The sequence below is a fragment of the Anomaloglossus baeobatrachus genome, chromosome 1 (genome assembly GCF_048569485.1).
Source record: "Anomaloglossus baeobatrachus isolate aAnoBae1 chromosome 1, aAnoBae1.hap1, whole genome shotgun sequence".
In the NCBI taxonomy this organism is placed as follows: Eukaryota; Metazoa; Chordata; class Amphibia; order Anura; family Aromobatidae; genus Anomaloglossus; species Anomaloglossus baeobatrachus.
In genome coordinates, this window is record NC_134353.1 from 316,238,855 (window position 1) to 316,262,621 (window position 23,767).

At 46.6% G+C, this 23,767-nt stretch overlaps 1 protein-coding gene across 14 annotated transcripts in view; it reads right to left on the reverse strand.

Moving 5' to 3' along the window:
- SLC4A4 (solute carrier family 4 member 4) overlaps window positions 1–23,767 on the reverse strand; it is a 328,597-nt gene that overhangs the window by 213,438 nt on the left and 91,392 nt on the right. The gene's annotated exons all lie outside the window — the stretch shown is intronic.

Here is a 23,767-nt window from a genome sequence, read left to right on the forward strand (position 1 = left end):
GATAAACAAACGTAGGTGGAAACATGTCATTCCCTTGTATAATGCACCTATGTAGAGAAGTGTAGTCAATATCTATGTAATAGAAGATCTGGACACGACATTATGCACTTTTTTCTAGTTGTTAAAAAGTAATATGGTGAAATCAAAGAAAAGTATCATTGAAGCTCTGGGTATGTTCACACTGTGTCTTTTTCTGGCATCCAAAAACATTTTCTAAGCAAAAGATGCTTAAGGAATTGCTATTTTCTCTAAAGTTTAGTCTTTTTCTAGCATTTTTTGGTTGTTTCCTGAGTGCTCCTTGACATTTATTTTTCATTATTTTTATGCCATCTTGTTTACTGGCGTTTTCTAGACTTTTTAACACCATTAATCAATGAAGATGCTAAAGTTTACTGAAAGTACCACTCCAGAGGTTTTTTATTACAGCGCTGGAGTGGTGCCACTAATGTAAGATCCCCTCCCACAGCTCGCCATCTTCATATGTTATTGGCACTGCGCTGGTTGGTCTCCAACAGCCTGTGATCGCTCGCCAGGCTATCCGGAAGTCACAACTCAATGTCAATTGTTTGCTGTGGATTCTTATGCGTCCTCCATAGGGAGAACACAAGCGAAAGACACCGCACTGAAGCCTGATCGTGGGTACAAGCAGCTGCGGTCTCCTGTGTTCTCCTATGGAGGAAACTCGCGGCCCCGCAGGTCAGGACCCGCTGCACATACCCTTATGCAAATGGGATGCAAATACTTCAGGGTGGGACATTGTTCTCAAGCTTTCCAGCCCTCACTCCCTATTCCCCGCCCACTGACTGCCTCCTTTCTCTGATTAACAGGTCACTGAAAAAATAATAACCTGTCAGTCAGACACAGAAAGCAGGCAGTGGGCAGGGAATAAGGAGGGAGGGCAGGAGAGTTTAAAGGGGTATTCCCATCTCTAAGATCGTAATATATAATAGGTGTAAAAATAATAATATTACCAAATACCTCCAATAGAAGTGTAGAAATGTAGTATAGTATTCCTATGTTACTTACCTCATGTGCAGGGCATTGCAGTAGCTTAAGTATCCATGGTTACGACCAATAGCAACTAACTGTCCCTATATGCATGGCCGCAATCTTGGAAACCTAAGCTACTGCAATGCCGTACACATGAGGGAAGTGACAGCTTTTCAGAACTATGCTACATTTCTAATTGGAAATATTTGCTAATATTACCCCTACTACATATTGCGAAAGGATTTTGGAGATGGAAATACCACTTTAAAGTGCAATGTCTCACCCTGAGGCACTTATAGTTCTTTTATAAAAGATTGTAAGGCAGGATTTCTCAGAAAAAACTTAATTGATTTTCTACAATGCATGGATTTAATAAGCATAAAGGCCCCTGCCCATACCTGCCTTTAGTTTGAAGTGTAATATCCTCACAACTGGTTGACTCTAATTACACTAGATCCCATTAAAATATATAAACCATTTCCTGGCCAAGAAAAAGTAACAATTCTCCAAACATACTATTCCATTAAAGCAGCATATTTTCCCTTCTGTAGTATAAACGGTCCTGTAACAGTTAGGCCTCTTTCACACGTCTGTGAAAATCATGCACGTTTTTCACGGACGTGTTAGAGGTGCGTTTTGCCCTCCGTGAGCCGTGTTTATGGGCTACGTGTGTTCTCCGTGTGTTATCTGTGATAACACACGGAGAACGGGTACTTTCTGCTCACCTGTCCCTGGCGTTGCTGTTCTTGGTGCTGATCTTCGGTCTCCGGTCCTGCCAACTCCCTACTGCTGCAGCTTCCGGCCGCAGGAAGTGAATATGCAATGAGCATAATGAGCGGCGGTCGGAAGCAAGTGACAACAGCGGCAGACACAGGAGGGCTGGAGAAGGTAAGAAAAGATTTGTTATTTTTTTCTCAGACACGTGTGTTTTCTCCGGTGCGTGTCACATGAAACACCTCCGTGTGGTCCGTATGCGGGCTGTGTGACACCCGTGATGCCAGAGAAAAACGGACATATCTATGTGTGGAGCACACGGACACACGTATGCCCCACACGTACACACGGTCCATGGCAGAACACACACGTGACCGCAGACCCATTGATTTTAATGGGTCTACGTGTGCCGTGTCGCGGGCGGAGGAGGGGACGCTGCGCTCACCCACTGCTCGGGTCCGGCTACTGCTGCTGCTGCTGCTCAGTGGTGGCTCGAGCGGTGGGCCGGATACCGGGGACTCGAGCGGCGTTCCTCGCCCGTGAGTGAAAGGGGGTGGTTTGGGTTTAGGGATATTGTCCGTGACGCCACCCACGGTTGTGGTGAGATTGGTGACACCACCGCTGCTCTGGACGGGGATCCCGGGAGCGATGACAGGGAGCAGATTGGATGTTGGTTCTCCCCTCCGTGGGTAGGGGGTTTGGTTGTCCCGGGGCCCGGTGATGGGTTTAGGGATGGCAGGCGGGTTACGGGGCCTGGTGAGGTGCAGGGTCGCGGGGGCAGCGCTGTGCCGCACGGCACGGTGGTACTCACTCAGCCAATGACGAATGCAATGGACGGGTCCCACAGACGGCTGCAGTGTTTCTCCTCCCGGCAGGTTGATGGTGACTGCCTTTCCCTGCACATGTGTTGTGTTACGGTTCCAATGGCTTCCCACCGGTAACCCGCTCCCCAGCTTGAAGGTTGCTGAAGGAGCCCTTTTTGCCCGCAGGCTCTGGCCCTTGGAACTGTAGCCTTGGCGGTGACTGTGTTTCCCTCTATGGGTTGAGCGGTTGTCTTCAATCGGGTCTTGGCTGCTGGGAAACCCCGGAGGTTCCCTTCGCTAACGGATTCGACAAATTTGACGGTGACTCCTAGCCTTGTCGGGGTCCGTAAGCCCTGCCGGATGGTGCTGGCTTCTCTTTACTCTCCAATCCGGTACCGCCGGGCCACCGCCCGTCCACGGTCCATACAGTTTGCTCCAATTAGCCTCTCCTGCAGACGGTCACCACCGTCTGCCAACCTTGCTGTTCCGTCCGGGCCACACACCCGGACCGCCTTCAGACTGCTCCTCTACCACTTTACTTCCTCTCACTTCCAAACTATAATCTCATCTCTCTCTTTTTCCTGCCTCCAGGACTGTGAACTCCTCGGTGGGTGGGACCAACCGCCTGGCCCACCCCCTGGTGTGGACATCAGCCCCTGGAGGAAGGCAACAAGGATTTTGTGTTTGGCTTCGGTGTGCCTAACCGGGGTGTGGGGTGTGTTGGTGTAGTTCTGTGACGACCTGGCTTGTCCAGAGCGCCACATTCCCCCTTAGTAAAATGCAGACCATCCGCGGGTTGCCCGTCCATCACCGGTTTTATTTTAACTGTAAAAGATAAAAAATGGTAAACATGTAAAACAAGCATTTTTCAATCTTCCCACATCGGGAGGCACATTTCTTAAACGGTACCAACATTTTAAATAAATACGGTTACGGCTTCCGCTCTTCTCCCACCCAAGCAACCTGGCCCTGATGCTGCCCCTAAGCAAATGGGCAGCACCCCTTGACCCCAGTCCAGCACCAAGTTGCCCAAGCGGGTTCTGTCCCTTTCAGGGGACCCGCGTCCATGGGGACCCCTGAACCCCCCGGAGGATCGTCACCGGTTACGGTAGTGGCGGGCCTGGGCCATCACTTTCCTCCAGGCCCATCCTCCAAATCAGCCTCTCCGGAGGCGGTAACGGTTTCAAGCCCAACATTTTTATTTACATTCCACAAGTTCGTGGTTGCCCTGCAAGTTCTCGGGCTTGTCCGTAAGCAGTTCCTTACGCAAGGATCAAAGACAGTCCCCACGGGGACAACAGTTGCCGGCAACGACCGGTTCAATCATGGTTGTTAATCAGGTAAACTTTCAGTTGATCATTTTCACTTATCATTCTCAAACTTCCAAACGGTACTGGTGGTCCCAACGGGGACAACTTGCAGCGGAGCTCCGCCGCCATCACTGCTCGCTTTCATCATCCTCAGCCGGCCCCGGGTGGAGGAACACGGGAATCAGCCCCTCCAGCGCATAGCAGGCGCGACGGGGAAGGGCTGCACGGTACCCATTATTTCCGCTCCGGGGGATGTAAGTGGCCTCCATGTCACACAGGGCAACGACCTCTTCGTCTTCTTCGGAAACAGGCTCTGTGTCCGGTCCGGAGTCGCTATCATCCGTCCCTGCGCCAGGCGGGTCACCGCCAGCTGCCGCAGCCTCCGGGCTCGCCACTCTCTTGGCCACTGCCACGAAGGGGTGTACGCCAGACGGACCAGGGTCAGCGCGGTGCACGGGCAAGGAAGACGGAGGCGGCATGGGGGCCAGGGGTAGACCGGGTCCCTCAGTTGCAACGGCCGGTCCCTCAGGGACACAGGGGCGTGGGTCACTCACCAGCTCCTCCATCATGGCCTCCATTCCATACACCCGGGCGACCGCAGCTACCTCTTCCACCTCCGCAGTCCACTGCTCCATCATGATACATATCTGACTCCGGTAGCGTCGGCAAATCCCTGCCGTTCGGGCCCTGAGCCACGCCGCCGTCCCGGGCACCGGCTCTGTAGCCTCGGCGTAGCTGGGTGGAGCAGACATACTTTCCAGGAATTAGCAGATTGCAGAGTCCCGGCGTCTCTGCTTCTATAGCCGCGAGCTACTTGCGGCCAGATGCCATCCATCCCCCTTAGTCTTTTTCCGGCTCCTCCTCTACAGGGGCGGGGTTTCGGCTTTCACGCCTCCACTACTCGGGAAGACGCTCGAGTGGGGACTTTTCGCGCCCAAAATGGCGGCTTCTCCAAATTTTCGGCCGGACACCTCCGGCGGTCACAAGGCGCACCTCTACCAGACGGCAGAGCGGTAAGATCCTGTTCGTGACGCCAAGTTGTCGCGGGTGGAGGAGGGGACGCTGCGCTCACCCACTGCTCGGGTCCGGCTACTGCTGCTGTTGCTGCTCGGTGGTGGCTCGAGCGGTGGGCCGGATCCCGGGGACTCGAGCGGTATTCCTCGCCCGTGAGTGTAAGGGGTGGTTTGGGTTTAGGGATATTGTCCGTGACGCCACCCACGGTTGTGGTGAGATTGGTGACACCACCGCTGCTCTGGACGGGGATCCCGGGAGCGATGACAGGGAGCAGCTTGGATGTTGGTTCTCCCCTCCGTGGGTAGGGGGTTTGGTTGTCCCAGGCCCGGTGAGGGGTTTAGGGATGGCAGGCGGGTTACGGGGCCTGGTGAGGTGCAGGGTCGCGGGGGTAGCGCTGTGGTATTCACTCAGCCAACGGCCGGTCCCTCACGCACGGCACAGTGGTATTCACTCAGCCAATGACGAATGCAAAGTCTCCGGTAAAACAAACGGCTGGATGGACGGGTCCCAGAGACGGCTGCAGTGTTTCTCCTCCCGGCAGGTTGATGGTGACTGCCTTTCCCTGCACCTGTGTTGTGTTACGGTTCCAATGGCTTCCCACCGGTAACCCGCTCCCCAGCTGGGATGGATGCTGAGGGAGCCCCTTTTGCCCGCAGGCTCTGGCCCTGGGAACTGTAGCCTTGGCGGTGACTGTGTTTGCCTCTATGGGTTGAGCGGTTGCCTTCAATCGGGTCTTGGTTGCTGGGAAACCCCGGAGGTTCCCTTCGCTAATGGATTCGACAAATTTGACGGCGACTCCTAGCCTTGTCGGGGTCCGTAAGCCCTGCCGGATGGTGCTGGCTTCTCTTTACTCTCCGATCCGGTACAGCCGGGCCACCGCCCGTCCACGGTCCATACGGTTTGCTAAAATTAGCCTCTCCTGCAGACGGTCACCACCGTCTGCCAACCTTGCTGTTCCGTCCGGGCCACACACCCGGACCGCCTTCAGACTTCTCCTCTACCACTTTACTTCCTCTCACTTCCAAACTCTAATCTCATCTCTCTCCTTTTCCCGCCTCCAGGACTGTGAACTCCTCGGTGGGCGGGACCAACCGCCTGGCCCACCCCCTGGTGTGGACATCAGCCCCTGGAGGAAGGCAACAAGGATTTTGTGTTTGGCTTCGGTGTGCCTAACCGGGGTGCGGGGTGTGTTGGTGTAGTTCTGTGATGACCTGGCTTGTCCAGGGCGCCACACCCGTGTCTTCGGTACGTGAGGAAATGGACCAAACACGTACCGGAGACACGGACGTGTGAAAGAGGCCTTAGGCTGTGTGCCCACGATGTGTTTTATCACATTTCTGACGTTGCATATTTTCTCTGAAACAATAATGCAGCGTTTTACAGTACCAGCAAAGTGGATGGGATTTATAGAAATCTCATGCTCACCGTGCTTCTTTTTTGAGCTGCATAATACACCAAACAGAGACAAAAAAGAAAGGATCAAAAGCGCGATAAAAACACAGCGTCAAAACTTACACAAAAATGCAATGAAAAAGCGCAAGTTTGAGCCGTAACACAAATAAAAAAATACTTTTGTATATTTTTTTTTATTGTAAGTGACTTATTTTGAATATTATGTTATTGCTCTATGTAGGAAATATTAGTGCACTCCACTTCTACAATGACTTCCAGAGGTCACTTCTCCTGAAGTTACTGGATCTCTTCTAACATCCATGTCACATGCTCATCTGTCATCTAGTAATCTAAATCCAATCTAAATGCTGGGATTCAACTGTTTCCATTACTGTAATTGAATCACATTATTGTGTGGGCAGTTTACTATACTTCCTGCTCCCTGATGTTTGCACAGATATTTCTTGAGTAGTATTATTATAGGAACTGCCAAACATGCTAATGTTACACCCATATGGGAAGTTTCGTGTATTCTACCATCCCTTCTAGTGACCTACAAAGCCCTGAACAGAGCTAGCAGCAAAGATGACATGTACGGCTGTTAACCCAGAGATTTACACTGGGTTTCCTACAGCTTATTGTAGGTGGCTGGGCAATGAGCCAGCAAAAAGAAAAAAAATTGGAGCGATTTGCCAGTATTGTACAGCCATGGATATCGGGACAAGAGTGGCTTGTTCATATCACAATGTATTCAGTAACAATGGATAGAAATGTTGGCTAATTGCTACAGGATTTTTTTAAACTTTTTAACTTTTTTTTTTTATATATTATTATTATTATTAGTAGAGATGATCGAATACCTCAAATATTCGGCTTCGCAAATATTCGACGAATATTCGCTATGCGAATATTCAATGCGCAATGTAAGTCTATGGGAAGCCCAAATAGTTCCAAATACAGTAGTTATTATTCGGGTTTCCCATAGACTTACATTGCGCATCAAATATTCGCGAATAGCGGCGACCTATTCGGCAAATATTTGCGAAGCCGAATATTTGAGGTATTCGATCATCCCTAATTATTAGGTTTGTGAACTAAGACCCCTTTCAATTACTAGGGGCCATTAACATGGAGTCTTCTAAACCCAATGGTTGGACATCACAGCTAATGTTCACAATGTTAACACAGAAATAAATTCTCCATAAGGCGGCTAAACTTAAGGCCCCCATTCACTAGTTAGTTCTAGTAAATTCTGTAGCTGTTAATCAAATACAACAATAAGATATGACCTTCAAGTTTAAAGCGCAGCTGTCCATATAGATGACTTTTTAGAAGATGTTGTCCTCTGTGTGTATATGAGAAACAACATTATTCCTGGCTTTTACATGTTGTATCCTGCATTTCTCACTAGTCTTATACTCTAGTCTTTAGCTCTAATTTACAGTTTTCTCTGAGCTAGTAGGATGACACTAGTTGCTATCCTGTTCCCATACACAGTACACAAATCTTTCTGTTGCACACCGACAGAAGCATCCTGGAGCACATTACACAGTAGTGCGGAACAGTGTAGTTTTAAATCCAGCTCTGGGTTAAGGTAAAACATACAGTTGAACTACCGTAGTTGTCATGTTAGGTATTGTTAAATACCGAGTCAACGTCGAAAAGGGAGGAGAGGGAAGAGGGACACCCTGGTTCTACAGGATGGGGAGATAGTGACCCCTGATCAAACCTTCCACTGGCCCCTGGCTCCTCTGACCACCCTAAATAGGTTTGGCACCAATGCGCCAAGCAGGATACCTGGCCCTGGCTGACCCTGAACTGGACCCTAGGTAATAAACAGACAGGATGTGTCCTAAAGAACACACAGGGAAAACAAATGGGAAAGCAAACAAACAACTTATCTCCAAGATGACTAGCGAGAGGAACAGCAACACACAACAACATCTCTCCAGAAGATTACAGGCCGACTGCTTGCAATCAGAACTGTATAGAAACTCTATCAACAGCAACATACCAAGGGGAAATGCAAGTATAAAGACACAGAGGGTGAGGGATAAGGATTAGCAACTGAAAGGAAAAGATCTCTGCAGGGTCCTAAAGGGGGACAGAAAAATCCCTGACAGAAAACACACACAAAATTCTATACTACAGAGGAAAGGATGGAATATCAAGGAACAGTTTGTGCAGCCACACACAGCGACCTTCTGCAGCCAGAAACCACAGTGTTCTCTGTCAACCATAACACACCCTTGACTTTAGTGAATTTCTTGCTCTTTTTTTCTCATCCTACTCCATCTTTGTGGCCAAAATTTTTGAGACTGACAAAAAAGTTGTTTGTTGTTCAGTTACAGCAGGGTATACAGTATGCCCATAATAATTTTGTCTTTGTTTTTTTTTCTTTGTTCTATGGCCAGTGTGGACATGAGCTTATAAGCTGCATGTACGCCAACTCATACTCCGGCTCACTTTTTTGTTCTTAAATTTTGATTTTTTACAAATTTGGCTGCTTTAGTATATTACCATATTTTAATCAGATGTTTCTAGTATTTATTGAAGTACAACTTATTTCATAAACTTATTTTGACAAATGCATCTAGTTTATATAAAGACTCAATAGTTACAGTGTTGACCTTTATCTTTCAAGACGTCTGTAATTCCCCGTGACATGCTGGGTATTAGGGTGGTGTCACACACATCGCTGCTACGTCACCATTTTCTGTGACGTTGCAGCGACGTCCCGTCGCTGTCGCTGTGTGTGACATCCAGCAACGACCTGGCCCCTGCTGTGAGGTCGCCGGTCGTTGCTGAATGTCCAGCTTCATTTTTTGGTCATCGCTCTCCCGCTGTGACACACACATCGCTGTGTGTGACAGCGAGAGAGCGACGAAATGAAGCGAGCAGGGAGCAGGAGCCGGCGTCTGGCAGCTGCGGTAAGCTGTAACCAGGGTAAACATCGGGTAACCAAGGGAAGCCCTTTCCCTGGTTACCCGATATTTACCTTCGTTACCAGCGTCCGCCGCTCTCGCTGCCAGTGCCGGCTCCCTGCTCTCTGCACATGTGGCTGCAGTACACATCAGGTAATTAACCCGATGTTTACTGTAGCTAGGAGTGCAGGGAGCCAGCGCTAAGCAGTGTGCGCGGCTCCCTGCTCTCTGCACATGTAGCACAGCGACGCGTGTCGTTATGATCGCTGCTGCGTCTGCTGGGTTTGACAGCTAAGCAGCAATCATAACACTGACTTACAAGGTCGCTGTTGTATCACAGAAAATGGTGACGTAACAGCGACGTCGTTGTCGCTGTCGCTATATGTGAACCCAGCTTTAGTTTTCTGGGCCAAATCCTGACTAATAACAACCCATTCTTGTCTAATCAATGCTTGGAGTTTTTTACAAATACTGTGTTTTCAGTTGTACACCCACTTTTTAAAGATTGACCACAGTTTGTCAAAAGCATTGAGATCTGGTAAGTTTCTTGGCTATGGACCCATAATTAATATGCTTTATTCACTAAGCCACTTATTTATCACTCTTGCCCTGTGACATGGTGCTCCATAATGCTGGAAAAAGCATTGCTCATCACCAAATTGTTCCAGGATCGTTGATGATCGTTCTCTGATGAAGCCCCCTTCAGGCTGTTTGGGACATCTCTAAAGGCCCCTTTACACACTGCAACATCGCAAACGACATCGCTGTAACGTCACCGGTTTTGTGACGTAATAGCGACCTCCCCAGCGACATTGCAGTGTGTGAAACACATCAGCAACCTGGCCCCTGCTGTGAGGTTGCTGATCGCTACAAATCGTTCAGGACCATTCTTTGGTCCTTTGTTTCCCAATGTGCAGCATGATCGCTAGAAAGTCTCAGTGTGTAAAGGGGCCTTTACAGCGACTTTGTTAGCGACTTCCCTTTCAAAAAGCTGCTTTACAACGTCCCCAATGACTAGCTAGGTCGTTCTGCAGGTCCGTATCGCTGTTGCGTCGTTTTCCAGGTATGCCTGTTTGACAGCTCACCAGTGACTCACCAGAGACTTTGTAGCGATCCCGGCCAGGTTGGGATCGCCGGTGGGATCGCTAGAAAGTCTCTGTGTGTAAAGGGGCCTTCTGGAGAAGAAAAGATAAGTGCTACCACGAGTTGTGTCATGCCATCAGTAAAGCATCCTGAGACCATCCATATGTGGAGATGCTTTTCCTACAAGGGATTTATTGGGCTCACTCACAATTGTGTCTATAAACACAGCCATAAATAAAGAATGGTATCTAAACACCCTCGAAGAAAAACATCTCCCAGAAACGAGGAGCAATTTGGTGATGACAATGCTTTTCCCATCATTATGCAGCACTATGTCAGAAGGTTAAAGGGATAACTAAGTGGCTCAGGGGACAAAACATTGAAATTTTGGGTCCATACCCAGGAAACTCACCACAATTGAGAACTTATAGTCAATAGTCAAAAAGTGGGTGGACAAATAAAAGCTCAGAAATTGTGATATCTAGCAAGCATTTATTAGACAAGAATAGGTTGCCATCAGTAAGGATTTGGCCCAGAAGCCGATATCCAACATGTCAAGGCAAACTGAAAACTAAGGGTCCACAATGTAAATATTAAGTTTTTACTGTACAGAAACTTGATGTATTTTTCAATAAAAGTTTTACAAATTCTAAAATGCCTATGTTACACTTCAGTAACATCTGGCTAAAAACATCAATAGCCTGCTGTAATCCGATGCCTCAGTGAATTGGTACCCCATCTTGTTTTCAGTGGGACAGATTTTAGCTGTTCTTCAGCGTTAATGCTGAGTTCAGAAGGCAGGTGAAGTGGAAGAAGTGGCTCAGAAGTGGGGAAAGAAGCACATTCCTTTTATAAGGTATATTACAAATATTCTGATGTACTATTAATTTATGCAATATTGTTGAAAGTACTGTGACCATTTAATTTACACCATTGCTGAAGGTCAAGTCAGGACGTTTTTGAATAGTTCTAAAATATGTGTATTTATTTATAAGAAAAGGATAACATTCATTTAGTATGTGGTGTGTGATGGAAATGACACAACCCTTGGTCTGTGGCCTCTACGTATTTCCCAGGTTGAATACTTCTGTGCAGAGCATACTCCATTGAATTCCAATTGTGTTGTATGAATGATTTCCCATGTCACTATTAAAGCCTGAGCATTTGAGGTTTGTATTTGAGTGCCTCTACTTACAAGTAGTAATGCATAGCTCTCAGGATATATTGCATTGGTTTGACCCCATTGCAAACATGATAATATCGCTGCCAAATTTATAGCAAGACCTCTGACCCTAAAACCTATCAGAAAATCAGTATTGAGGACCACTTTGGCGCACTTTAAAGCTCCTGGCCTCCTATGCAAGAGGTATGACAGTGCCCTTCTCCCACAATAATGCGCAATTTAGGTGAGTGGTGGCAGAGTTGTCTTTGGGCTCTCTTAGGCACCAGGAACCGGGTACATCTGCAACTACTTCCCAGTAATTATAGGGTAAAATTTCACAGCAGTTTCCAAATCTATGATTAAAATATTTTTTACACACAGGTCACAAAACAAAAATGAAGACTATTGTACTATTTATGGGTTAGGGGATGTATTTGTTTGTGTCTCCACCAGTTATACTATATTTTCTGTAGTATTTTCAAAGTAACTGACTAGCCGCTCATACCTACGTAGGGTAGAAAAAGATGTAAAACACATGAAAAATGTAACCACTGGTTTCCTATAGTGCGAGATGTATTATAGATGATTTCCATTGTAACCAATAAAATGTCATTTTTTCTTTTGCAGATCTGTATGTTTATGCCCTCTAATCTATTAAATGTAATGCCACATAATGGTAGTGGAACATCTGACCCATATTTGCCTATAGAAATGGAGCTTTAAAGCATCAGCTGCTATCAGTTCTCATATGGTTGAGGGTTTTTCCCGGGCTTTACTATGTCAAAGCTTTAATTCATTTATATTAGTCTGTAATGGTGATGTTGCCCCAGTACATGCCATTATATCCGCTGATAATGTAATAAACAGTATATATCTTGAAAACAGTAAGGAACTGATATAGAAAATAAATGAGAAAATTGTTAAAGGGAACCTGTCACCAGCTTTTTCCCTTATAAGCTGCGGTCACCACCAGTGAGCCCTCATATGCAGCATTCTAGAATACTGTATATAAGAGCCCAGGACGCTCTGTAGAACGTAAAAAACACCTTTATAATACTCACCTAGTGGGCGGCCCGGTTCCTTGGGGGTCGCTGCTAGAAGTCCAGCGCCTCTTTCATCTTGTGCAGTCGCCGTCCTCCTTCCTAGCCCCGTGTGCATAACGTCTCCTGCGTCATTCACACAGAGGCATCTGTGGAGCCCCTGAGACTTCAGTTGTCACAGGGTATTGCATCTGACTTAAGGTGCAATACTCATCCCGGGTAAGGAAGAGGTTAACCACTGGTTTTCACTTACACAATACAGTTAGGTGGTTTCCCGCCAGACTGGGCTGCAGGTAGGCACCATAGCAATGGGTTTTTCCCAAGCCCTGGTGAGTCATCAGGAAGGTGGGGGCTGCCTGGGGAAGTGAGCGAACACACACAGTTTCACTTCAGAACAGTTTGGAGAGCAGCTTGAGACAGAGAAGAGCAAGGCCTCTGAGGGGATGCTGAAAGGCTCCCCTCAGAAGGGCCGACCGGGTACCGGGCAGACCGAGAGAGAAGCAGGAGAAGACCGTGTAGAGCTGTGAGACAGAAGAGCAACACGGTAGCTGGAGGGTGAGCCCCAACAGCCACTTCGAGACCGGCGCTGTCGGGGTGCAGAGCCCTAGGGTAGAACATACTTCACATTGGACTACCAGAATCTGCAGGGAAGGGGGATTTCACGTCCCATTGCCCACCACCAAAAGTCCGAGGGCACCAGCAGCATATAGAAACAGAAGCCATGGCCATGGTCAGGTCCATAACAAATTTCGCGCTGCCTGCGTACGGGACGGCAACTAAAGCCAAGGACACTGGTGTCCCCAGGTAGCTTCACGCCACTGGGATCCACACTACAGAGCGCAATGGAGGAAGGTCTCACACGCTTCACAACACTGGTGGTGACCTCTGATTCATCTGGGATCAGCTGGGGCCCATCACGGTGATGACCGCTACTCTGAGGGCGCTGCATACGAACTGTGGGTAAAAGACCTAGAACCGCAACCACTGCCTCAGCCTCTTATTGCCAGCACCGCCACCCCGCGCTTCAGCACCAACGGCCCTTCCCCCGTCACCACCGTCCTCTCTGGGACTCGCTCCATCTGTGGGGAGCTAGACTAACTGAGTTGCGTTGCCATCAGCCCCGGAGGAGAGCAACATCTCGCAGTGGCGGCTAATCCCTGGCCACATACCACAGGTTGCACTGCAAAGCAAACCCCCATCCCCTATTACCCGTCCCTTTGCACCCTCTTTTATGTAGCCGACAGGGCCACGGAGCCGGGTAAGGCCATTCACAACAACCCCAAATATCACTGGCACTTTGACGAGTAGCCCTGCAGGTCCCGTGGGGCGCTACACATCCATTGCACTCCGTGCATGTGCACTTTGATCTGCCCAGCTAAGAGCAGATCAAAGAACTGTAGTGCACATGCACGGGTGGTATTTGATCTTTTTTCGCGCTTGCGCATTACAGTACTTTGATCTGCCCTCAGCCAAGCAGCTCAAAGTGTGCATGCACAGGAGCGCAATGGAGGCCTCTGTGTGAATGATGCAGGAGGCATCATGCACACGGGGCTGGGCAAGAGGACAGCAATTGCACAAAATGGAGGAGGTGCCGAGCCGAGAGCAGCTACACCCATTCGACCGGACCGCCCCCCTGGGTGAATATTATAAAGGTGTTTTTTACATAATACAGAGTGGCCTGGGCTCTTATATATCGTATTCTAGAATGCTGTATATAATAGCTCACTGGTGGTGGCCGTACCTCATAAAGGAAAAACCAGGTGACAGGTTTGCTTTAAGCATCTGATTATACAATTAATAACCTATCCCTTTTGACCTGGTGCCAGAGAAAGTTGTAATTGAAGCAATAGATGGAGCACTGCTTGTCAGCGTTGTCACAATATACTTAGGACTTTTAAGCCGGGTGATAACGTTACACGTACTAACTGTAAAGATCCTGTTGAATCATTACAGTCAATGGTCCAACACAGTTTGTCTCAAGGTCATCAGCTGCACAAATAGTATGAAATGTCTTCATTAAACTAGCTAAAGGAAGCTTTAGTTATCATATGTATAATAGTGTATATGCTAGTGTTCTTACTACGTGTGACCATTCCCACCGCTGCGTGACACTTTCAGGGGCCATCATGTGGCACCGTATTCCTGAACATCCAGCATTACAGGACGCACAGAAGTCACATAACTGTTCTGCAATTAAGGTTTATTATACACGGATTATCAAGCAGAAAGTAAGTGCTGTGTAATCGCTCGGTAATTATCTAGTTATCTGCGTCTTACAAATGAACACCCTTCTGCCAAGTTCTGCCGCTCAATTAACAAGATGCAAACCGCTCTCCGTGGGAATGGTGTGTGGGGCACTTTAGGATGGCTACCGGAGACAGGTCATAAAAACTCTTCTGTAAGTATTCTAGAACAGTAATGCAATAGCATAGGACTAAGTGCTCATTCCAACTATTGCAGCCGCAAAAATTGGCCCAGTTGTTGACCAAACGATTAAAGACAAAAATTATAAAAAAAACATACTAATGGTACACTTTAAGCCCACAGAATTCTATGAGTACTGAATGACATATCTTTACCTTACAAATACATTATGGCCTAAAAATGGAAAAAAAAGCCTGATGAGTTTCTTTCAAGGTCATTTCTCTGTCATACCTCAGATGTATACGTACAACAGCTTAAACTAACATAAACATCACTGATGCAGAATGCCATTTTATCCTTTTAATTTATGCCATATATTAACTGCCCACGTTTTATTTCTTATTGGGTTAGGGCTGCCTACTGATAAGAGGTGCCTCAGAATTAGCAAAGTGCTCAACAGTCCGGCAGCGGCTTCAACTTTCACTGAGGGCAGTGTGATTTGACTGCTAGACTGTTGGAGAGTGAAAGTGCTACCAGATTGATGGCAGAGTCCCACAGTCCGACAATCCAGCAGCACTTTCCCTGAAGTGAATGATGTCACCTGCTCGCAGACAGGTCCCCCTTGGCTGCCAGTGATTCTGGGAGCATGCAGAGAGAGGACATGATATCTCTCTCTGCAGCCTTTGGATGTAGCAAAGCCGGGACCATCATGGGACTTCGTATGAATTATGTTGGATCTGCAAGGGTATTTGGGGGGCTTAATAAAGGGGATAAATAGGGTATGTGTATTTTATTTCAAATAAAAAATCTTCCTCTGTGTTTGTGGTTTATTTCTTTTCTCTTTCAGGATTAGTAATGGGAGTGTCTCATAGATGCCTCCTATTACTAATCCAGGGTTTGATGGTGGCTGTGAGTTTTTGACAAATCACACTGTCATTAACCCCTAATATTACCCCACAGCACCAGGGCTATTGGGATGAGCCGGGTAAAGTGCCAGGTTTGGCACAACTAATGTAATGTTCCAATTCTGGACAGCTGCGGGCTGGTATTTTTAGGGCAATATCCATGGCACCTCCCATCCTGATATTATCAGCCCCCAGCTGTCTGCTTTACTGTGGCCGGTCTGTCTCTTTGTCTGTCTGTCTCTTTCCAGGGCTGTCTCTTTCCCCGTCTGTCTCTTTCCAGGTCTGTCTCTTTCAAGGTCTGTCTCTTTCCCAGTCTGTCTCTGTCCAGGGCTGTCTCTTTCCAGGGCTGTCTCTTCTCTCGGTCTGTCTCTTTTCCCGGTTTGTCTCTTTCCAGGTCTTTTTCTTTGCCCGTCTGTCTCTTTGCCCATCTGTCTCTTTGCCCCTCTGTCTCTTTCCAGGGCTGTCTCTTTCCAGGGCTGTCTCTTTCTAGGGCTGTCTCTTTCCAGGGCTGTCTCTTTGCCCGGCTGTCTCTTTCCAGGGCTGTCTCTTTCCCCATCTGTCTCTTTCCAGGGCTGTCTCTTTCCCTGTCTGTCTCTTTCCCTGTCTGTCTCTTTCCGGGTCTGTCTCTTTGCCCATCTGTCTCTTTGCCCATCTGTCGCTTTGCCCGTCTGTCGCTTTGCCCGTATGTCTCTTTCCAGGGCTGTCTCTTCCCAGGGCTGTCTCTTTCCAGTTCTGTCTCTTTGCCCGTCTGTCTCTGTCTGTCTCTTTGCCCGTCTGTCTCTGTCTGTCTCTGTCTGTCTCTCAGTCTCTCTCTATCCATCTCCCCACTGACATCTTATTACCTCACACATAAGCTTTTTATACTAACAGTTTATTTTGTTCCTATAGCAACCACTGACAGTTGCTATTAATAGCCTGTAGTTCCTATCTCCATTGAGTTTAATGGCTGCAGCTTTTTGGAGAGAAACTTTAAAGTGCAGGGTTACATTTTCCTGTCAAAACATAGTCTACGACATTCCCTGGGTCACATGGAGTGTCTGTGCAAAATTTCGTTATTGTAAATGCGATGGTGCAAATTCCTTTAGCGCACATACACACATACAAACACTGAGCTTTATATCTTAGATTCTGCTAATAGGAAATCCCCCTCTAACTCAAAACAATTTTTTAACTATTATTCAGCTATATGTAGACTGACCTATTATTGATCTTATTTCCATACTGATTTAACCTAAGGTTACACCTCCCTCTGGCAATTTTGGAAAACTTTTGACCCTATATAATATAGTCCCGATAGCAGGGATATTCTGTGACTGTTAGGCTTGAGACACACGGCATGAAAATCGGTGCGAGTGGAGTGCGATAAAAAATTGCATTCCACTCGGACCAATATTAGCCTGTGTGTCAGCACCAATAAGCAATTATCTTCTCGGCCCCAATCAGAACGAGAAAACAATCACAGCATGCTACGACTGTAATGCGAGACTCTTTCTCTCGCACCCATTCAAGTGTATGGGGCGAGAGAAAAATTGCAATGCACTCGCAGTACACCTGTGTACCGCGAATGGAGGGCAAGAATGGCAATAGCTGGCTACGGAAGAGAGAGGGAGATAAATCCCTTCCTGTCCTCCTCCGTTCTGGCCCACCCCCCCTAAAGCCGGCCCGCCCCTCGCAGTTGAGGTCCGTTCGCACGGTCGGATCGCAGTCGCAGTGACACTCGCATGACACTAAGCTCTGCTGTACTGCCAGTGTGAGTCAAGTGTCATGCGAGGGGATCGTAGTAATCCCCGTGTGGCCCCGGCCTTACCTCTGGTTGCCTGGACAGAATAACTCTCTTATCTAAATTGATTGTCTCATCTTGCCAACATTATACCAATATAACATGATTTCAAATAAAACCCAATGGAAGGATTTGTAACGTGACCCAGAAAACCTTGATGACAGAATCCACATGGTAATAACTGATAGGATAAAGTTTATAGTCACAATATAGGCTTTATTTTACTTGCACAACCCCCAAAAATACTAGGAGAAATGAAGTTAGCCTTTAACTTTTACAGTAACTCGAAGCAATGAAAAGGTAAGTGAATCACTGTAGTAGACCAGCATTATAACAAAAACATTTTTATAACATGGGATATGTGACTATAAACCGAAAAGGCGAAAATTTATTGGAATTCATGAAGACACTTAAGTGAAAGGTTAATATCATAAAATATGAACTTGTTACATTAAAAGTCTAGCATCACCTTTTATATTGTATTTACAATTTACCTCATTTTACCTATATTCAATAACAACACAGCTACAATATGGTCAGTAATAAGGCATAAAGGGAACTCCTGTCTGATCGGAAGCTCAGATGGATCCCATGCTTTATACTGCAGTTTTGATTGTTCCAATCAACTGCACATGCTCAGCAGAACAGTTTCTATTACAAGACTAGACCTAAAGCACAAAGGAGAAAGTAGCTTCTGATTGGGAGGACTTAACATATGCTTGAAAGAATAAAACAGAATAGATGTTCAAGTAAATAAAATTGAAATAAATATGTATTATATAGATCATCGGAGGATCCAGTTTGAGTCGATTTTCCTGAAATTCTCGATTCCATCCGAATTCAAACACTTTGAGGTTCGTTTCACAGTTTTTTTAAAAAAAAAATATAGCGTTAATCATAAGGTGAACCTGGGAGCCCAAAAGCTCAGGAAATTCATGCGGCTCCTGTCAGTGGTCACTGTGTGCAGACTTATTAGGCAAATGAGTATTTTGATCCCATGATACTTTTTATACATGTTGTCCTACTCCAAGCTGTATAGGCTTGAGAGCCAACTACCAATTAAGTAAATCAGGTGATGTGCATCTTTGTAATGAGGAGGGGTGCGGTGTAATGACATTAACACCCTATATAAGGTGTACTTAATTATTAGGCAACTACCTTTCCTTTGGCAAAATGGGTCAGAAGAGAGATTTGACGGGCTCTGAAAAGTCCAAAATTGTGAGATGTCTTGCAGAAGGATGCAGCAGTCTTGAAATTGCCAAACTTTTGAAGCGTGATCACCGAACAATCAAGCGTTTCATGGCAAATAGCAAGCAAGAAGCATGCTGGGCAAAAAAGGAGCAAAATAACTGCCCATGAAGGCTGCTTTCACACTACATTTTTTTAACATCCGTCATGAACGTTTTTTTAACGCAAAAGCGGGTCCAGTGCAAATGCGTTTTCATTTCAATGCATTTGCAATTGACTCGCGTCAACATGTGTTCACCTGCGTTTGCGTGCGTTATAGTGAGGATCCAGCGACTTGCAGTTTTTTAACATTTTTCAAAAACGCTACTTGTAGCGTTTTTGAGCTGCGTCCAAATACTGCAAATTGCTGGATCCTGACTATACTGCACGCAAACGCATGTGAACGCTGGCATGCTGATAGACCGGATCCTGCTTGCTCTACTGAGCATGCCCAGAAACCAACCTCGCGTGATCAGTCTCTCTCTCCACCTCCCTCTCCCCCTCCCTCTCCCTCCCCTCACTCTCCCCTGCCTGAGAGCTGCAGACACTCGTAACTAAGATAAATATCAGGTAACCAAGGAAAGCGCTTCTCTTAGTTACCCGATGCTTACGTTGGTTACGTGTGCAGGGAGCCCGGCTCCTAGCAGCTGCAGACGCTCGTAACAAAGATAAATATCGGGTATCCAAGCAAGTTACCCGATGTTTACCTTGGTTACGAGCCGGCTCCCAGTCTATCACTTTCCGTTCCATTGACTCCCGATTACATGACTCCAATGCCCGCCCATAAACTTAAAGTGACAGGATCCTGCAAAATAACACATGCGTTTGCATGCGTTTTTTTGCTGTAAAAGCAGGATCCGCATTTACAGCAAAAAAACGTTCATGACGCATGTTAAAAAAACGTAGTGTGAAAGCAGCCGAATTGAGGAAAATCAAGCGTGAAGCTGGCAAGATGCCATTTGCCACCAGTTTGACCATATTTCAGAGCTGCAACGTTACTTGAGTATCAAAAAGCACAAGGTGTGCCATACTCAGGGACATAGCCAAGGTAAAGAAGGCTGAAAAACCACCACTTTTGAACAAGAAACATAAGATAAAACGTCAAGACTGGGCCAAGAAATATCTTAAGAATGATTTTTCAAAGGTTTTATGGACTGCTGAAATGAGAGTGACTCTTGATGGGCCAGATGGATGGGCCAGAGGTTTCATCAGTAAAGGGCAGAGAGCTCCACTCCGACTCAGACACCAGCAAGGTGGAGGTGGGGTACTGGTATGGGCTGGTATCATCAAAGATGAACTTGTGGGACGTTTTCCGGTTGAGGATGGAGTGAAGCTCAACTCCAGACCTACTGCCAGTTTCTGGAAGACAACTTCTTCAAACAGTGGTACAGGAAGAAGTCGGTATTGTTAAAAAAAAACATGATTTTCATGCAGGACAATGCTCCTTCACATACATCAAACTACTCCACAGCGTGGCTGGCCAGTAAAGGTCTAAAAGATGAAAAAATAATGACATGGCCCCCTTGTTCACCTGATCTGAACCCCATAGAGAACCTGTGGTCCCTCATAAAATGTAAGATCTACAGGGAGGGAAAACAGTACACCTCTCGGAACAGTATCTGGGAGGCTGTAGTGGATGTTGATCGTAAACAGATCAAGCAACTGACAGAATCTATGAATGGTAGGTTGTTGAGTGTCATCATAACGAAAGGTGGCTATATTGGTCACTAATTTTTGGGGGTTTTGTTTTTGCATGTCAGAAATGTTTATTTCTAAATTTTGTGCAGTTATATTGGTTTACCTGGTGAAAATAAACAAGTGAGATGGGAATATATTTGTTTTTTATTACGTTGCCTAATAATTCTGCACAGTAATAGTTACCTGCACAAACAGATATCCTCCTAAGATAGCCAAATCTAAAAAAAAAACCACTCCAACTTCCAAAAATATTAAGCTTTGATATTTATGAGTCTTTTGGGAGAACATAGTTGTTGATCAATAATAAAAAAAACATACACAACTTGCCTAATAAGTCTGCACCCAGTGTATACTGCTGATCATTTAGGCTGTGTTCACACACTGCGTTTTTTACCTGCGTTTTTGGTGCGTTTTTGCTGCAGACATTTCTAGATAAATTCTTGTAACCGTTCTGCAGACATTCCCCAGCCAAACCTATGGCAAAAATAATTAGCTATGCGCACACTGCGTTTTTTTCTTAAGAAAATTCTTTCAGCAGATTTTCTTAAGAAAAAGAATGAGCATGTCACTTCTTTTCTGCAGCTAACTGCGTTAGTTACCATAGATAATGGCACAATAACGCAGGGAGCAACCAGCGGTAAAAACGCACCGAAAACGCACCGAAAACGCACCAAATCGCGGTAAAAACGCAGGCGCGTTTTTGGTGCGTTTTTTAATGCAGGTGCGCTAATCCTTCACTATCAAGAAATTTTCTTAAGAAATTTCTTAAGAAAAATCCTTTTTCTAGTGTGCACATAGCCTAAGAGCTTACACTCTACAGAAGAGAGAGAACTCTGCTGACTATAATAGGACTATAATAGGAGGGACTCGCATCCAAGCCACCTCCCGCAATTTTATCTGCACCGATGAAAAGAACGTTTGAATAAAAAAGAATTTGTTTGGCATAGCAGCTGTTTGCGGTCGATTATTCATCTCCCTGTTGTTGGATCTCCTAGCTGCTCACTACCGACCAGCACGCTGCGCCTGCAACCAGCGCTATATGGCAATCATCAGCACGTGAGCCACTGGACCTGGAGGTAATCTGAGGGCAGGCGGTGCAGGACTTGTTCACTTTTTGCTGCAGTACATGTCGACTCCTAGCCTTGCTAGTCCGAGAGGCCCCTGCCCTGGTGCTGACTGTCCTTCGTATACTGCTCCAGACCGCCGGCCCACTACCCGTCCGCGATCCTTCCAGCAACCTCCGAGCAGTCTCCCTCCAGACAATCACCGCTGTTGCTGACCTTGCTGACACTGTCCTGCACTTAGCCGAACCAACTTCAGGGCTTTCTACGCTCACTTTTACTCTTTTCTTCTTTGCTCCACTACCACTTCACTTTCACTTAGCTCCTCTACCACTTCCTTCTACTTCCACTCACTTTTCTTATCTCAAGCTCTTCCCTGAGCTGACTCCTCTCTAGCCCTCAGCTAGACTTCAACTCTCCCCTGAGCTGACTGCCTGGTTCCTCCTGCCTCCAGGGCTGTGTACTCCTCGGTGGGCGGAGCCAACCGCCTGGCCCACCCCCTGGTGTGAACATCAGCCCCTGGAGGAAGGCAACAAGGATTTTAGTAGCTTTGGTGTTCCTAACTGGGATGTAGGGTGTGGTGGTGTGATGACTTGTGACCCCTGGCTTGCCCAGGGCGTCACAGGTTCCCCATAGACTTACATTGCGCATCGAATATTCGCGAATAGTCGAATAGCGGCGACCTATTCGGCAAAATTTCGCAAAGCCGAATATTTGAGGTATTCGATCATCCCTAATAATAACCCTTGTTAGAAGGCAGAAGCTGATTGGCCATCAGCAGCTGACCAACAGACAGGGGCTAACTTTACTCCTCCAAGGAGCTAGGAAAATATACATCTATACTCCACTTCTGTAGGAGTTCATAGTGGGAGCACTCAGCACTCACTATTTAACACTTTATGGGAATTATGTAGATGCCCTTACTGAAGGGGCCATTGCTATGTGACCATGGGGCTTTAAGAAACTAATAGTAACTAATAGTCCTGGGGACAGAATGCAAAGACACGGCAATGTCTTGCTTCAGCTTAATAATGCCACGGATTATTATAATTAGCTTCAGAGCTGCATGTTAATGAATCTGCTGTCACCATTGTGTATATTAGATTCTCAGCTGCTTCTGACCTCATTGCTTCTGATCCTGCTTCATACTGACACACAACAAATATTACAACTCAGCCAGATGCTTAGCAAATCCTGGAAACAATATAAGGCATCCAGCTTAGTAAGTGCACTTATTGTGACGCAGGGCTCATAATAACATTTGGAAAAGTGCCAGTTCCAAGGAGCCTAAAAGAAACAGATATATTTACCCTTTGTCCCTTTAGTGAAACTTCCACTGAAGAGCTAAACTCGTCAAACTTGATTTAAAAGGCATCATCCTGAATAGCAGGAGTGACATGGCATTCTGGCCCGCACAGGAAAGTCTCCACTGACTCAACACAGGGTGGTGGTGCTTAGCGGCTTCTTATTACAGCTTAATATCACTAATGTGAATCATTAAGACGATGTGCTAAACTTTCAATTTCAGAACATCCGCATAGTATGAAGTATCAATTAGGCCTCATTCAGACGTCAGTGATTTTTCTGGGACACAATAAATTGAACAGATTTTCATTGGCATTTTAGACGGTGTTTGGTCATTGGGCTGGCTTTACCATAAAAGCTTCCTCAAGCACCTCCAAACATGAAAATCTGGCAGCACACCGATGGCACGTAGATGGCACACAGATAAAACGTGGATGGCACATGGATGGTAAGCGGATGGCACACAGATGACACATGGATGGCACGTAGATAGCACATGGATGGCACGTAGATGGCACGTGGATGGCACATGGATGGTACTTGGATGGCACAAGGATGACACATGGATGGCACGCGGATGGCATGTAGATAGCACATGGATGGCAAATGGATGGCACGTAGATGGCACATGGGTGGTAAGTGGATGGCACGTAGATGGCATATGGATGGCAAGTAGATGGCACATGGATGGTACACAGATGGCACATGGATGACACATAGATGGCACGTAGATGGCATGTGGATGGCAAATGGCTGGCACACGGATGGCAAGTGCTGTCTGATATTTTCACAAGACGTATAGAATTGCATTGGCAAGTTTTAGCTGTGACTCTTTTTGCCTTTTGCCAACCTTTTTCTATTCCAAAAATATTTTTCTGTAACAATACAACAGAGGATTTAGGGTATGTGCACACGATCAGGACCTGGATGTGGCGGGACCTGCGGGGCCATGAGTCTCCTTCGGAGGAGACCACAGCTGCTCATGCCCAGGATCC